Source organism: Balaenoptera physalus (genome assembly GCF_965194825.1).
Source record: "Balaenoptera physalus genome assembly, chromosome: 5".
Taxonomy (NCBI): Eukaryota; Metazoa; Chordata; class Mammalia; order Artiodactyla; family Balaenopteridae; genus Balaenoptera; species Balaenoptera physalus.
In genome coordinates this window covers 129,854,196-129,872,624 of record NC_138884.1, presented here as the reverse complement: position 1 = coordinate 129,872,624, position 18,429 = coordinate 129,854,196, and positions in this window count along the sequence as shown.

Genomic DNA, 18,429 nt, shown 5'->3' with positions numbered 1-18,429 from the left:
TACATTTTTGGCTATGACTTTCAGAATGTATTTTAAAATCTTGGCACTTGCCATACTTGGGCAAGAATTTCTCATGTGGTTCATGTTGATTAATGAAGTTCTAATACAGGACACTTAGAGGAACTGAAAATATGTCTTGCCAAGTAGAGAACAGACATTATTCCCTTTTCTCCTCTAATCCAGCTTCTCAAGAGAAAAAGTGAATTGGTCTTAATATAAAAAATACTATTAGTCATAAATGTTTCCAACTCCAAAAGTGTTTATCAACTAAGAGTGACTCAGGCAGAGTTGATTTTGAGTAGTTTCAAAAGATGTTAGGTAAACTATGCATAGTTTGGAAGTGAAGATTTCACCTGGTGAATTATTTTTTAATTAGCTACACAGTCAAAGGTAACTTTAACCCTATCAATAACCATAGAATTTCATGTAACATAAAAACCTATGGGTATATTAAAAATAACTTTAAACTTATTTTTACACATCTGATAAAATAGGTCATAAGAATTTCAATTGTGTAACTTCCTGCAAAAGTTCTTCTAGTTCAGCATCTTACCAAATAATAGTTCTTTAAATAAAGTGTAGCCTAACATTAAATATTTCATTATATAGGTAAAGGAACCCATATATGGAACAAAAACAACAAAGGTAAGATTGACCTCTGAATCACTAAAGAAAATTTGGTGAGATCTGCCTCGAGACCTTCACTCTTCTCTCCCCATTTCCTCCCACAACTCAAAAGGCACTAGTTTGCTCCTCCTGTGGACTGCAGAGTTGGGTTAGTCAAATATCTACATACCTACATTAAATCCTTTTCATGTAGCATATTGGAATCTAATGCAACTTGTTAGAGTTGCCTAATGATAGCGGTGAACTTTTGTTCATATTCCTTCATCCTGTTTTCTGTTTTTACTGTGTTTATTGTTTTTACATCCTGTCTTTATGGTTTTCTCCCCACCTCCTCTCTTTCCTTCAAGACAATGGGCTTTCGAGGTGCATAGAGTTGGTTTGAATCCTGGCTCTGTCAATTGCCACCTTGTTTTTTTAACCTTTGGTTAGTTGACTAGCCTTCCCACACATTCGTTTTCTTGTCTGAAAATGACATTAATATTACCTAATTCAAAGAGTTGTTCTGAAAGTTAATATATACCAAGTGGATAGCACCAGAATGTAATATTAAATGACATCTCTAAAATTAATTAGATGCACTTTCTAGTATATGGTGAGAAATCTTCCTCAGTTGGTCTAATAATTTAACATTAATAAAATATTTTTATAATACTCTGAGCAAAGGGTACTTCAAACACTAAATTAGAGATTTTTTCACCTTCCATAAAGGAGTAGGTTGGATTAGATGATTTCTGAGGTCTCTTTTAGCTCAGAATTCTGAGGTTTTCCATTTCACCAAGCATTTGCTGCAAACAGATATGATGGATAATACAAATATATAGAAATTATATAGTCCTTTTCTCTATAGAAGCATAATTTGGGCAAACCAGTCAGAAATATAACATGTTCTACTTGCTTTCTATCTTTATTTGTGCAGCTTTCTGAAAATTTAATCCAATCTTTTTTGACAGATCATGTCATGGCAGCATCTCTTAGTCTTACTAGTTCCCTTTATTGCATTCCCTAACTTTTAAAAATTATCCTCTCAATTTTCTTTTAATTTCTGAAGACTTTTTTCTTTTAGCAATGGCTGTAAATTGCAAATCTAATCCAGAAATTTTAAAACTAACAATGTCTGTTTTTCTTCACTGATCAACCTAGATTCTGAATGCACTGGCAAATATGGCATCTGATAAAGTCCGTCTACTCTCTAGATTTCACTTTCTTAGTCCCTGTGGCTTCTGCAAGGAATGTATGTTCATCCACTTGTGGTTGGGAATTTCATTTAGCCAAAGTATATTGAATAACAGTTCTTGATGTCAACAAGAACAAAGGGATGGATGTCCTGGTCGTTTTACATTCCTCATTATTGCAAAAATGGATGCAGTGACCTATGCAGAAAGAATCACCAACCACAAGAAACAGAAACAGGAATGCTTAGTGCTAGAAAGGATTTGTGTTGCTAATCTTCACTGTGAACCTAAGCAGCTCATTAGATTTCCCACCATGAGTGCTAAGGAAGAAAGTGACTGTGCTAAACTTTCTTTTCCCAAAGTCCCCTGAAACTATTTGCAAAATGGTTCGCTTTCATAAATTACTATTTTTAATATATTTTACATATTTTTTACATATTACTATTTTTTTACATACTAGTTTTTACATATAAATTACTATTTTTTACATTACTACTTTTTACATATTACATATGGTTTAAAACAGAATTAAATAAAACCCTATAATACTTCATGCAGAGGTTTATGTGAACACCTTCTGATGTTCTGGAAGGAGAACAGGAAAAGCCATCTGGAGATTGAGGGTTCTAGCTCTTCTCTCACTACCTGGCTGTACAAATTGTGGCAAATCCCTGAAAGGCTTCAGTTTCCTCATAAGGATATTGGGAAGATTATACAGGACAACAATCCTTCACCTGAGGCCTAAGGACCCCCAAGGGGTCCATGAATAGATTTTAGAGAGTCTGTGGGCTTGGTAGTAGTCTGCGGACTACTATCTAAATGAAATTTAATGTTTTCCTCAATTATGGATGTAGGCAAAAAATATAAATTAGTTGTAGCACTATCTATAACTTTGTTACTTATAGGAATCACAGATATTTTCATATCATAATATAGTTGTTACAGATGAATTGAAATATAATTTTCTTCATGGTCACTTTGAATTCACCACAACCATTAGATCTGTTGCTAGATCTTGTTATTTAATGTATTAATAAATAAGCCAGTATATTATTATATTGCAACATTGTTTTTAAAAATATTTTAATAACTATTTTAGTATAATCAGTTTTCCTTATAAGCCTCTGAATTTTCTTTTGTGGGGATTGAGCCATAGGCTTCTTCACACTACCAAACGATATGGGCGTGAAAGAAGCAAAGAGTCCCTGCACTGAATAAACTCTAAAGGTTTTTAATTTCTAAATTAAAAGGCAATGACTGAGTTCTAAAAGATTTACTCTAAATTCACTAAGTAGAAATTATATTTGACTGAAAAATAAGAATTGTACAGCTGATAAAACCTATTTCTTTTTTTCTTCCAGTTTTACTGAGATACAGTGCTGTGTATGTTTTAAGGTATACAGCACAAAGATTTAACTACATACATCATGAAACGATTGTCACAATAAGTTTAGTGAATATCCATCATCTCATATAGATAAAAAAATTAACGAAATAGAAAAAAATTTCCTTGTGATGAGAACTGGTAGGATTTCCTCTCTTGACAACTTTCACGTATAACGTTTAGCAGTGTTAACTATATTTACCGTATTGTACATTCTCTAGTACTTATTTATCTTATTATTGGAAGCTTGTACCTTTTGACTACCTTCATCCAATCCCCCCCACCAACCCTTTGCTTCTGGTACCAACAAATCTGATCTCTTATTCTATGAGTTTGTTCGTTTGCTTGTTTTTGAAGTATAATTGACCTACAACACTGTGTTAGTTCCTGATATACAACACAGTATTCCATATTTCTATACATTTCAAAATGATCACCATACTAAGTCTAGTTACCATCTGTCACCATACAAAGATATGACATAATTATTGGCTATATTTCCCACAGTGTACATTTCATACCCATGACTCACTTATTTTGCAACTGAAAGTTGGTACCTCTTAATCTCTCTCACCTATTTCTAAATCTGATTGTTTAAAATAAAAAGACAAGTCTCTTTAAAGCTTGAACAACTAAATGTTCCTTAAAAACATTGACAATTGCACCATGCCATGTGGATTTCTGAAGGTTTTAGTGAATATGATTTGGATGATATCATTTAAGTTCTTATCTCTTGACTATAATTAGTTTCGAACATTAGTTAATGAATAAACTCAGCATTTGTCCAGATTTTGTCTTCATTCAAATTTCTTGTTCTACTAAGCACATAAGGAACAATCCAGAACTTTAGAATATGATTGAATGATGAATTACTAGAGGATGGATTATATCCACATTTTTCAAATGATGAAATAGGCAACAAAAAGAATAACTGGCAAAACAAACAGAACACAAAATTCCAACTTTGGTCCATTTCTACCATCAACAATGGCTACTGTTAGATTTGTACTAACTCTTTATTCCTCTCCAGAAAGAAAAATAATCTATCTTCAAATCCTCAAGGGATGGAAGAGCACGTTCAACAGGTTTTGATGTAAAGAAAAGGGCATGCTTTCTAAGACTATCTGTTTTATAACAGTCATGGTTGTCACCATAAATATGATTAACTGGCTTTTTGCCACCAACAGCCTTTTAATTCTGAGACAGTGGCAAAGATGAATAATGGAAAGACTTCATCATTCTGTAAAGCTGCAATTTTAAAGAATGTAAATCTTATGATGAAAGAAGGAAGTTGGCTGAATTATGTGCAAACTGCAATTTGACCAATATTGTTTTTCATAATAACTACTCTTAATATGTCAGCCATATTTCTTCTCTTGCACTAAAGTCATATTTCTTTGAAGTGACAGTAAATTATTTTTTCCTGTGCTTATTCACTTCAATCAGGTGGTACTGAGTGATTAAAATGGAAACCTACACATTTCAACACATACATTGTCTTTTCTTATGCCCTTCAGAGTAATTGTTGGAATCAATTCATTTTGGTCACAAACATCTTGCTCTTACTTAATCATTTCTAGCACATTTGATGTGCTTTACTTTAAGACTTTTCAGATTCAAATATTTTAAAAAGACCAAGGTATGCTGTTTTTCTTTTTAATTTTATTACTTACACTGTGAAGATGCATTTTATAAACTAGAAGATTCTCTTTATTCAGTAAGGGATTCCAAGTCACATTATGTAGCTTTGAAAAGAGAATTTAACTACATGATTTCACCCACATAATGAATTTTTTATACATTTTTATATTTGTTAATACATATTTTGGATTTGAAGTTTAGCTATATAAAGTTTTTGTATATTCAATAGCTTAATATTTGTGTAATTTTCTTCTAATCTGGAAATTATAATGTCAAATAAATAACCAATCACCTTATAGGGTTAAATAAGCTAAAGTAAAGATAATCATTATGTTTCTTTTAACTCATTAAACATGCTACAGTAGATTTCAATGAAAAAATATTCAGAGTAATGGCTGAGAAGTAGTTACCCTTAAAACTCCAGAAATTCATTTATTCAAGTATTTTAAAATATTTTCTTTTCTCCCTTCTGTAAAATCTTTCATGTACTGAATGTGTGTAAAAGAGTATCAGGAGAGGATAAAGTGAGGGAAGTGCAGAGCTTGAAGGGATTAAGTTGAACTGTGTTTTTATTTTTTAAAGGAGATGAGCACAGACATTTTATTTTATAGGTTTTTGGTGCTTTAAAATGAATAAAATTAATTTTTAAAAATTTGGCAATGACTTCATTGCAAATGGAGCAAAGAAAACTGAATCCCAGATTATAAATGGGAAGCCATTTGTTTTTTTTTTTTCCAAAGTTGTAAAAGTTATACAAGTGTTTAGCACAGTCATTGCTAAATTTAAAAAATTTTTGTTTTGTAGATTAAAATATATAGTGTATTTGGAATGAAACACACATATCTTAGGACAGGCTCCATATGTAAAAATATAAAACACAGATAAACATTGGACTGGGAATTGCCACTGACAAAGCTATATTCACAGTTAACTACAAGACCACAATGTGGACAAAGGCAACAGAAAACAATTTTCTTAATCCTTCAGCAAGTTCCAACAGAGAATATATATATAGCACCTGCTTGGGGTTAAATCTAGAATTTTTATAACAACCTTAACTACCTGCAGTTAGTTTTGATGTAATCATTTTTCAAGAATGAAAACTGAAAGTTAATATTAAAATGATACTCTATTTTTAGAGAAAAGTTCTAAAAGTTTGCTATTTCCGTTAATTAGAAAATAATTTAAGGCCATATGTTATGCTCTGTTATCTGACACAGGCATTTAAAAGTTTAATATGTGCCATAGGCATGTCATAGTCCTCTAGGCTTAAAAGATCTCTAGGCTTAAATTTTTTCTCTTTCTCTCTCCCCATATATATATATATGTATGAATAAATATACACACACATGCACATACACACACATAATTAATTAATTAATACTATTTATTGAGGACTTACTATGTGTAAGACACCATATTACCATGGTAGGCACTTGGGAAGACGTCAAAAATGGAAAAGAGGCTGTAGCTACACTACAAGTTTTTTCCCTCTAGTTGGGGATGACATAAGGCACACATATAAGGCAGAAGAAAGTAAATATAAGAAAAGTTCTGATGTAATGCTCTCAGTGTTCATAGAAGAGAAGGACCACTTTCATCTGGGAATTTGAAGAGACCTAATGAAAGAGGTGATGTTGCAACTTGAAATACATCATATTATACTATATGGAAAAGAAAAGCATTTATAGTAAATGAAACAAATTGATCAAAATCCAGGAAAATGTGGGTCAAATAGAAAAAAAGTAAACAGATGTGCTTTTTGGTAGGTGCAGATGTATAAAAGTAAGTGATATGAAATGTATTTAGAAACATAATTTGCAGACAGATCCCAGAGTCTTGGATGCCAGGAGTGAGGGTCTAGACTCTACTGAGTACAACAGGTACATGAAAGTCCTTGAACAGGAAAGTATTATGATTTGATGCAGCATCTGCAATGCTTTATTATGCAGAACATTAATTCTTTATATGTCTCACTTGGAAAAGATTTCCCTACACCAAGTTCAAGAAGATCTTCTCTAATAGTATCTTCAAGAAGCTTTATTGTTTTACCATTTCATTTAGACCTTCAAACTACCTGGAACTGATTTTTGTGGAGGATGTGAGGCAGAGGTCAGACTTATTTTCTGTTCCCCCTAAATGGACAGAAATGTTTATCTTTCTAATTTCCTGGTTCTTGAAGGAAGCTTCACTCTATGATCAAAATATTAAGTGACACTGACTAGTAATCAAAACATGAAAAGTGAAATAACATTATTTATTTTTGCCTGATTGACAAAGACTTTTTCAAAGTGTTATTATTTAATATTGATAATTAGGATAATCTTAGAACTGAAAGTCTTTTAAAGTCTTGGCACTGGAGCTATTTTTTGAGAAATCATTTTGGCACGATCAAATACTTTAAAATATTCATAACCTTTGACTAATTCTATTTCTATAATCTATTTTAAAAATAGAAAATGATGGGCACTTCCCTGGTGGTCCAGTGGTTAAGAATCCGCCTTCCAATGCGGGGGATGAAGGTTCAATCCCTGGTCAGGGAACTAAGATCCTACATGCCACAAGGCAACAAAGCCCTTGAGCCGCAAACTACAGAGCCCACGCACTTTGGAGGCCGAGTGCCACAGTGGAGGATCCTGCATGCCGCAACTAAGACCCGACACAGCCAAAAATAAAATTAAATAAATAAATAAACATTAAAAAATAGAAAACGAAAATGGCAAATAAGGGGAAAAAAGTAGAAAAGAGGGATAGGGATTGCTGTGTTAAGGGTTAAAACTTTAACAGGATAATTAGGATGGCCTCACTAAGAAGGGGATGTTTGATTAAAGACAGGAGGGAGGCAAAGAGCTTGCCAAGTGCCTCTGTCTGGGAAGAAAGCATACCAGGCATGGAGGTCCAAAGGTTCTGAGAGTGTGTATATGATGAACAGTGAGATGGCCAGTGAGGGAGGGGAAAGAAGAATTAAGTGAGGTCAGAGAAATAGCAGGAGCTAGATCAGGAGGACTTTTTTAAGACATTGTAATGACTTTGGCTTTATAATAAGACAGAATCTATTGGAGAGATCTGAATAGAGGAGTGACATGATCTCACATATGATTTCACAAATTTACTGTGGCTTTTATATTTTGAATAGAAGCTAGGGACATAAGAAATACTAGTCATATGGAAATTCAATGATCCAGGCCAGAACTGTTGGTTTTCCAGACCAAGGTATTAAGCAGAGAGGTTGGTAAGAAAGGGACACAGATCCTGGATATATTTAGAAGGAGGAGTTAACAGAATTTGCAGCTTGGATATGGATATAGGATAGAGACAGAGAGGAGTCTAAATGACTCTAATGCTTTTGTCCTGAACATTAGAAGAATATAATTGCCATTAAATGAGATGCACAAGACTATAGGAGAAGAAGGTGGGGGGGAGGTAGGAAATTTGAATTTGGCATAAATTTGATGTATCCAAGTGAAATAGACAGTTGGATGTAAGACTCTGGCATTCGGAGGAAAGGCCTGGCCTAAAGATATACATTTAGACAATAGCATGGAGATGGTATTTAAAATCATGAGCCTAAGTGAGATCACTCAGAGAGTGAGGGTAAACAGAGAAGCAAAGTTAGAAGTCTAAGCTGAATCTTAAGCCACTCCAATGTTAAAAACTTGGCGATATGAGGAGTATCTAACAGAGGAGATTCGGAAGAACTAAAGAGTGAGTTATGAGGAAAACCAGAAGAGTTTGAGAATCTCGAAATCAAGAGAACAAATTTCATCAAGAAGGAGAAATTTTGTAACAGTATAATCCAATAACAAACGTATACCTTTATACAGCCATTAAAATCACATGTTTTATATACCTGAAACTAATATTGTAAATCAACTATGCTTCAATTTAAAAAACCATATGTTCTGGATGTTACTAAATGACATGGGAAAATGTTCCTTATCAAAGTAGAAAACATAAACTGTGATCCTTGTTCTGAAAAGTCAATATATATGATTTATATTTAAATAGGAAAAAATGAAAGGGATTACACAAAATATTACTAATGTTTATCTCTGGACTGTAGTATTATAGACAATTTAATTTTTTCTATATTTTCCATATTTCCTCCAAAATATCAAAAAAAAATGAATTACTTTCATAACCATGATTAAACAAAATAACTGGGGTTTAAGAATTTGAAGTGGGCACTATAGTTCCTCTGTTCGTATTCAAATGAACCTTACCTTCCACCTAAATGTTGTTACAAGTACTTTTCTCTTTATATTATGTACACACACACACACACACACACACACACACACATTCTTTGGGCCAAAACACTTGAGAAGAAAGTGCACATGCACCTTTATTTACTTTATTTCTAACTACTTCAGCATGAATCGCCTAGGAACAAGGACATTCTTCTGTAACTATCATACTAAAGCAATTAATACTGATGCAATAATATTGCCTATAGGCTTAAAATTTAAATTTCCTGAAGATGCCCAAAATGTCTCTAATAGTTTTTATTTTTCAATTAATCCATCATTCAATCTACGATCACACAATTGCTTTTAACTGCCATGTCTGTATGTCCCTTTTGTCTCCTTTAATCCAGATAAGTTTTTTTTTTTTTTCCCTCTATATTTATCTGGTCTTTCATGACACTGAGAGGTTTTGAATAGTCCAGGTCTGTTGTGTTGTAGAATGTCCTGAGTGTTTCCTTATGATTAGATTTTGGTTAATGGCAGGAATCTCTCCTGCTCAGAACATAAATCTGGAGATACATGATGTCACTTTGTTTCAGTATTAGTGATGGTAATTTCGATCACTTGATTAAGGGGACGTGGCCAGATTTCCCCACTACAAACGTGCCCTTTTCCATTTGTAATAAGTAATTTGTGGAGTGATACTTTGAGAGTGGGATAGCCAGTTCCCCCAAAACTTTTCAATCATTGGTTTTAGCATCTCCTCAAAGTTTGTTGCAAAATGGCAGTTTTCTAATTCTCCTTTTGCCTCAGCATATATGTTAACTTCTAAGATAAAGAGTTCCCCCACCAGTTTTTCTTCTTTTTCCTTCCTCCCTCCTTCCCTTCCTCCTTCCATTTCATCCCTTCTTCCCTCAGGTAGTTAGCAGAATTCATTGCCTTGAGATTATAGGATTGAGGTCCTGTTCTCTTACTGGCTGTGAGCTGAGAGTCACTCTCTGCTCTAAGGGGCTGCTTGTAGTTTGTTTGTTTCTTGCCATGTGGCAGTCTCCAATAGCACAGCAACCTCTGTTTTCAAGCCAACAAGGGAGGAAAGTCTCTTTCCAGTAGGCTAAGATAGAGCATTGTATAGTAATGTAACATAAAACTTAATTAGAATAGTAACCCATCACCTTTGTTATAGGGTCTAGCCTAACTAAGAGAGTGGCATTTCATCACCTTTGCCATATTCTATCGGTTAAAAGCAAGTCATAGGTCCCACCAACTCACAAGGAGGTGGAGATTTCACAGAGAATGAAGATGGGGGTTTGTCCTCTAAGTATGGTGTTTTCATTTAATATCAACTTTTTTTAAAAAAATAGAATTTTTATGAATTTCCTTTCTAACCAAAGTGATCATTCATATTTCCATTTACATAGTCATTTACAAAGTTTTTGTTATTAATTTCTAGTTTTATTTCATTGTGATTAGAAAAAGATTTTTATCATTTCTATTCTATGGAACTTATTGATACTTTCATTGTGGACAATATATGGCTTTTGCTGTTGTTTTGTTGTTTTTAATAATCCATGGGTGCTTGATAGGAAGACAGACTACCTGATAATCTGATATCCAGACATAAAATTCATAATATTGACATAAAATCTACCTTCATTAGTATATTCTTTAGTTATTGCATATTGATATTCTTGTCCATTTCACTTAGGTTGAACTGATACGATTTTTTAAATTAAGACTTTATGTGTCTAAAGCAGCTTTAGGTTCACAGCAAAATTGAAGGGAAAGTACAGAAATTTCCCCCACACATGCATAGTCTCCCCAATTATCAACATTGCCCCCCAGAGAGGTACCTCTGTTACAACTGATAAACCTATGCTGACACCTCATAACCACCCAAGTCCATAGTTTATATCATGGTTCACTGTTAGTGCTGCACATTCTGTTGGTTTGGAGAAATGTGTAATGACATGTAACCACCATTATGATATCATTCAGAGTATTTTCACTGCCCTAAAAAAAAAAAAAATCCTCTGTGCTCTGCTTATTCATTTCTCCCCTCCCACCCCAACCCCTCAATACCACTGATATTTTTACTGTGTCCATAGTTTTGCCTTTTTCAGAATGTCATATAGTTGGAATCATATAGTATTTAAGCTTTTTAGATTGGCTTCTTTCACTTGGTAATATGCATTTAAGGTTCCTCTATATCTTTTCATGGCTTGAAGCACATTTCTTTTTAGTGTTTAATAATATTCCATTGTCTGGATGTACCAAAGTTTATTTATCCATTCACCTACTGAAGGACATATTGGTTCCTTCCAAGTTTTGGCAATTATGGATAAACCTGCTATGAACATCGGTGTGCAGATTTCTGTATGGACATAAGTTTTCCAATTGCTTTGGGTAAATATCTAGAGCTCAGTTGCTGGATCATACGGTAACAGTATTTCTAGTGTTGTAAGAAATGGACAAACTGTCCTCCAACATGGCTGTACCATTTTGCATTCCCACCAGCAATGAATGAGTCCCTATCGCTCCACATTCTCACCAGCATTTGGTGCTGTTAGTTCACTTTCTTGAAGAACACAATTTTCTGAGCATAAATATGTTTGAATGATATATCTACATAACCATTTGCATTTGTTTTTTTGTTAACGTTCTAAAAAAAATTTTTGTGTGCTGTCTTTTATTATACATACCTTGTCTGGTACCCAAATTTAATTGTACCCTTCTAAAAATGATTAAAATTGCCCTTGTCTAATGCTTTACCACGTAGTCACGTTTTGTTTTGTAATCATAAATGAAAAACAAGCAAAATCGGTGGAGGGAAAAAAAATAACCCTGAGGACAAATATCAATAACAAGTAGAAAATTTTCTACATCTAGAACTTGGCAGTTTCCATAATGGGCCAGCTTCTGGTTTGTTCTTGGTTGCCTCAGGGCTCTTCCAAACTTTGAAGTTACCTGTTCTCCAGCTGTTTACTACTCAGGAAGAAGCAGCTACTCTCTTCCTAAATAAAGTAAAATTACTAAATCCTAAATTTGAGGAATTAGCAGTGATTTCTCATAGTTTCATTACACAGTAATGAACTCATAGGAGTTTTAGGTAGAAACGTATGCTCTCCTTTCTTCACTGAGTGAATTTATATATTTCATATTTTTAGAGAAATAAAAACATCAAAAAAGACTCTGCATTTGATACAACTGAACCACCTGAAAATGATACTACATATAAAATAATAACATTTTATACTTCAAGTACACAGGCACCAACTCCTTATATTATTCCACTGCTCTTAATGCCACCTATTGAGAATGTCATTTAAAAATTATCCAGCTTTTTAAGTTCAATATTCTAATGTCAGTTCTTTGATGTAGCAGACACTAACTTCCTATCTGATTGGCAATGTTTTGAAAATTGAGAATTGCCAATATATTCATTAAACAAAGTGCTTTAAAAATATATTTAGTTTTCATACTGCTCGTTAAAAAACATGTTTGAAAAAAAGCCTGCCAAAAAAAGAAAAAGGACAACATGCAGTGGTTTATCTGGCAGCCAAGATTAATGAATGTTTCCTTACTAAGAATCACTTATGGATATCATGATGCTCTGAAGTTTGTATATTCAGACCTCAAATAAAATCTCCTCATGTTTTCTATTAGTTTAATTTTGTGGGTGACTCGATGGAAGATTTTCTTGAATTACAAGCATGTGTAGGATTTCAGGGGTGAAGAATGGGTGGGTGGGGATTGTGTGTTTAGTTTGGGCTTTGGGCACAGGGTCACTATTAGTGTATTTGAAAAAGCCTTTTCTGTTATTTATAGAACTTTGGCTATAAAAACAAATATGTATTCTTTTATTCTCTTATTTTGTTTTTCCTCATTGGCGAGGATTCATAGCTATTTGAGGGGTTTTAAATGACAATTAAAACATCAGAAATAAGTGGTGTTGAAATGCTATGCAGCTGCTAGATACTTTTAACTATTTATGGTTTTATTTGCATGTGTCCATGCAATTAATTTAAACATCACTGATTTATTATATTGAATGCTTACTATGTACCAGGCACTAAGTCTTTACATATTTTAATTCATGCAATCTTTACAACACAAGGCAGGCACTATTATTAGCCTACTATATACAGGAGGAAACTGAGGCACAGATTTTAAATAAGTCACCAGACTGTATACATAGTACAGACAGGATGGAACCCATGAAGTCTTATTTCAGTCTGCCTGCCTCAGATTGTAGTGGGAGCTTATCTGATTGAACTAAAATTTACCATAACCCCTCTGGGATGAAACTCCTTAAGCTGAATCATATGAGTAGAATAACTATATAATTTATCTTCCACATTAGGATACATTTCTGAGTGAAAGGAGGTGTTAAATTAACAAGTTAAACAATTTTTTTTACCAAAAATTTATTTTATTGTGTTGGTAAACTTATAAAATGGTTCTATTCAGGAACAATTTTTTAAAATAAAATTATTTCTATAAATTAAAAATAGCCAGAAAAGAACAGAAATTCCTTGGCATCTCTACTACTGCCCTCCAATCTCCTTCTATCATTTTGGGCAGAGGTTGGATGGGGCAAGGAGATGAAAAAAAAAAAAAAATAGCGTGTATCCATGTCCACGGCATACTACAAAATATATTTACATAGGTACATTTTCTTATATTTAATGTTACTTAAAAAATCTTATTATAATACTATCTCATCAGTATTTTGTTGAAGTATTATAATACTATCTCATCAGTAGTTTTTCATCAGTTATAATTTTTTTCATAAAAATGCTTTTAATATTTTTCAAAGTAGTACATTATGGTCAATAAATTTTAAATTGGTAACAAATTTCATTGCCTTTTTTCCTATAAACCATGCTATTTCTCATTGAAAAGAATATTCTCTCTAAAGATACTAGATATGATCAGAGAAAATTCTGCTAAATGGAGGCTAATATTAATTTGTGTGTGCTTATGTGAGAGACAGAGAAAGAGAGAATGGAATATTTTTCTTTGAGAGAAATTTTACATGACGAAATTCATTAAATTGGTTCTCTTTATGCATGATTCATCTGAAACAGTAATTGCTGTAATATTCTAGACCTTCTTAATTTTATTTCCTTCTGTACAGAATAGAAATCTATCAAATTAGAAATTAAAGCTCCATCAAAATATTCATTTCATAAGTTGAAATATTCCAAAGCACAATTATACAATTTCAAAATTAAATGTAACACATCATGTAAGCTCATAATTTGCTCAGTTGATCTCTTTCTTTTGTAATAAAAATTTTAAAAATGATCCTGTTTTCAAGTATGTTTTTTAGCAATTGCAATTTAACAAAAGCTTCAAAAGGTGAACTCTTAGCTCTCCATTTGCTGAAGGCTTTTGGTAAAATCTTCTGATTAAAAAAAAAAAATGGAGGGCTTCCCTGGTGGTGCAGTGGTTAAGAATCCGCCTGCCAATGCAGGGGACACGGGTTCGAGCCCTGGTCCGTGAAGATCCCACATGCCGCGGAGCAACTAAGCCCGTGCGTCGCAACTACTGAGCCTGTGCGCCTAGAGCTCATGCCTCGCAACAAGAGAAGCCACTGCAATGAGAAGCCCGCACACTGCACTGAAGAGTAGCCCCCGCTGGCTGCAACTAGAGAAAGCCCACGTGCAGCAACAAAGACATGATGCAGCCAAAAATAAATAAATAAAATAAATAAATTAAAAAAAAAATGGAAACAAACTTTAGAGGATTTGCTTACAAAAAAAGATGAATACCATTATAGAACACAGGTGGTTTTGCAAAATAGTTCTTCTGAGCACCCACATTTTTAAAATTCAAATGATGATGGGCAGCAAAGAAAGTGTACACTGTCATACTGGTGTATGATAATTAACCTCAGCTTTGCCTTAAAAAAATTGTTATTCAGTTATTCTAATTCTGTTTATACCCACCATTTTATAAATTTTCTCAATTATAACTTCTATTTTTTCCAACTCTATTGATATACAATTATGTAGTTTGTTGTAACTGTGTAATAATATTGTATTATTTACTGATGTATAACATTGTGTAAGTTTAAGGTGTATAACAGTGTGGTTTCATACACATATATTGTAATATGATTACCACCACAGCATTACCTAACACTTCCATCATGTCACATAATTATAATTTCTTTTTCACAGTGAGAACATTTACAATCTACTCTCTTAGCAATCTGAAGTATATAATACAGGATTGTTAACTATATTTACAATGTTGTATTAGATCCCCAGAACTTCTAACTGGAAGTTTGTGCTCTTTGACCAATATCTCCCCAATTCCCCCACCCCCCAGGCCCTGGTAACCAACATTCTACTCTCTGTTTTTACGAGTTCTGCTATCCATGGCAAGATTTCCTTTTTTCTCATGACTAAATAATATTTCATTGTATACATATATATATACAACACCTTCTTTATCCATTCATCTGTTGATGGTCACTTAGGCTGTTTCCATATCTTGCCTATTGTGAGTCATGCTGCAATGAACATGGAAGTGCAAATATCTCTACAAAATGGTGATTTCATTTTCTTCATATATACACAGAAGAGTGATAGCTGGGTTATATGGTAGTTCTATTTTTAAAAATGTTGAGGAACCTCCATATTGTTTTTCATAGTGGCTGCACCAATATACATTCCCCCCAACAGTTCCCCTTTCTCCACATTCTTGCCAACACTTGTTATCTCTCTTCTTTTTGACGACAGCCACCCTAACAAGTGTGAGGTGATATCTCATTGTGGGTTTGATTTGCATTTCCCTAATGATTACTGATGTTATGCATCTTCTCATGTACCTGTTGGCCATGTGGATATCTTCTTTGGAAAAATGTCTATTAAGTTCCTCTGCCCATTTTTTTTTTTAACATCTTCATTGGAGTATAATTGCTCTACAATGGTGTGTTAGTTTCTGCTTTATAACAAAGTGAATTAGCTATACATATACATATATCCCCATATCTCCTCCCTCTTGCATCTCCCTCCCACCCTCCCTATCCCACCCCTCTAGGGGGTCACAAAGCACCGAGCTGATCTCCCTGTGCTATGCGGCTGCTTCCCACTAGCTATCTGTTTTACATTTGGTAGTGTACATATGTCCATGCCACTCTCTCACTTCGTCCCAGATTACCCTTCCCCCTCTCAGTGTCCTCAAGTCCATTCTCTACGTCTGTGTCTTTATTCCTTTCCTGCCCCTAGGTTCATCAGAACCTTTTTTTTTTTTTTTTTTTTTTTTTAGATTCCATATATACGTGTTAGCATACGGTATTTGTTTTTCTCTTTCTGGCTTACTTCACTCTGTATGACAGACTCTAGGTCCATCCACCTCACTACAAATAACTCAATTTTGTTTCTTTTTATGGCTGAGTAATATTCCATTGTATATATGTCCTCTGCCCATTTTTAAATTGGATTTTTGTTGTTGTTACTGAGTTGTATGAGTTCTTTATACATCAGATATATATATAGTTTGCAAGTATTTTTCCCCATTTTGTAGGTTATCTTTTCATTTTGTTGATTGTTTCTTTTGCTATACAGAAGCTTTTTAGTTTGATGTAGTCCCACTTGTTAATTTTTGCTTCTGTTGTTTGTGCTTTTGGTTTCATATTAAAAAATCACTGCCAAAACCAATGTCAAGGACCTTTTGCCTATGTTTTCTTCTAGGAGTTTTACGGTTTCAGGTCTTATGTTTACATCTTTAATCCACTTCGAGTTAATTTTTGTAAGCCATGTAAGATGTCAACTACATTTTTCTGCATATCGTTATCCAGTTTTCCCAACACCATTTATTAAAGAAACTATCCTTTCCCCATTGACTGTTCTTGGACCCTTTACAAAATATTAGTTGACCATATAAATGGGTTTTTTTCTGGGCTCTTGATTCTTTCAATGGCCTATGTTTATATTTTTATACCAGTACCCTACTGTTTTAATTACTATAGCTTTGTAGTACATAGTTTGAAATCAGATAGTGTGATGACTCCAGCTTTGGTCTTCTTTCTCAGGATTGCTTTGGCTATTTGAGGTCTTTTGCAGTTCCATGCTTCAACTTCTATTTTTATTGGTAGACTATCTTAACTGTAGTGGATGCAACTATGAATTATAAGTGCATCATAACCAATCCCAAGAGTATTCTTGCCTGCTTGTTTCTTAATGTAGCAGAGCATTGTTTTTCCATGACAATGTACTCCACCCAAATGTGAATCTGTATTCTCACAGCAAAGCACATTTTATTTTCTTCAAAATTGAGCATGTTAGTTGAATTTACAGTTATGTCAGATTGTTTAACTAAACAGAATAATCTTCCAAAATTTTACTTTGATTCCAAGAATTGGATTAAAAGTAATTAAGCCATAATTGGACTTAATCAATTTTTTCCTTGAAGTATCTGAAGATACTAATAGAAAACTGATATCATTTATGTTTAGAAAGTTCTTTCATTACTAGAGACAACATATTAACTATTGCTGCTTATTTCATACATGCACAAAAAAACTTGGAATAAAAAAATAAGTAAAATTTACACAGAAGAACTGTCACTTGCTCTACATGGGAAAAAATTACAATGCTCCACCAAATGATATATAAACCCACCTTCTTTGTCTGACCATGTTGAATAATCATCTTTGGGCATAGTGTTTTAGAAATAACTACTAACTTTTGAAGCATTTACTGATACTTTTTCAGCAGATTTAGATCTTCTGGTTTTCCTATGGCCAGTGATATTAGGATAGTCCCCTGATAGATGTGAAGTGTTAGTAAATTATCTGTGTGAGTTATGTGTTCATAATTAAGCTGTGTGAAAAACAGAAATTCAGTACTCAATTTTTTTATTAAACATATTCTCTTTTTTGAGATCACTGCTTCTGAGACATTTCATGGGCAAAAAAAATAGCAAACAATAGAATAACTAGATACATATAGATTACACCATAAATAAATGACACACCCTCATACAGTGAGCGAACTCTCTGTTCGCTATATGGAAGTACATTCAGCCTCCATCCCTCACTTAGTTCACAAACCCATTACTTTTCCATGTTTCTCATCTTATGGACTGACAGCTGGTACTTTTGCTTCTCTCTAATGGCACAGTTACATGGTACACCACTGAACACTTCTCCCAGGAATTAAATTGAATCTGAGCACTGTTCATTTTATCAGCAAGTACCCTACATGCTCTTCTTAAAAGACAGGTGTTAATTACACTTATGTTGCATTTGATAAAGGCTGGAAAATGAGAGATGTAATTATGATAAACTTCCAATAGTATGTTAAAGATTTAACTGTTCTTTGCTAAACAAGTCCTTGCAGAAGCTGGGTAGGTAAAGTGGAAGACCATCAAACCCATCCTGGTCTATTTAAGGCAGTTTTAATAA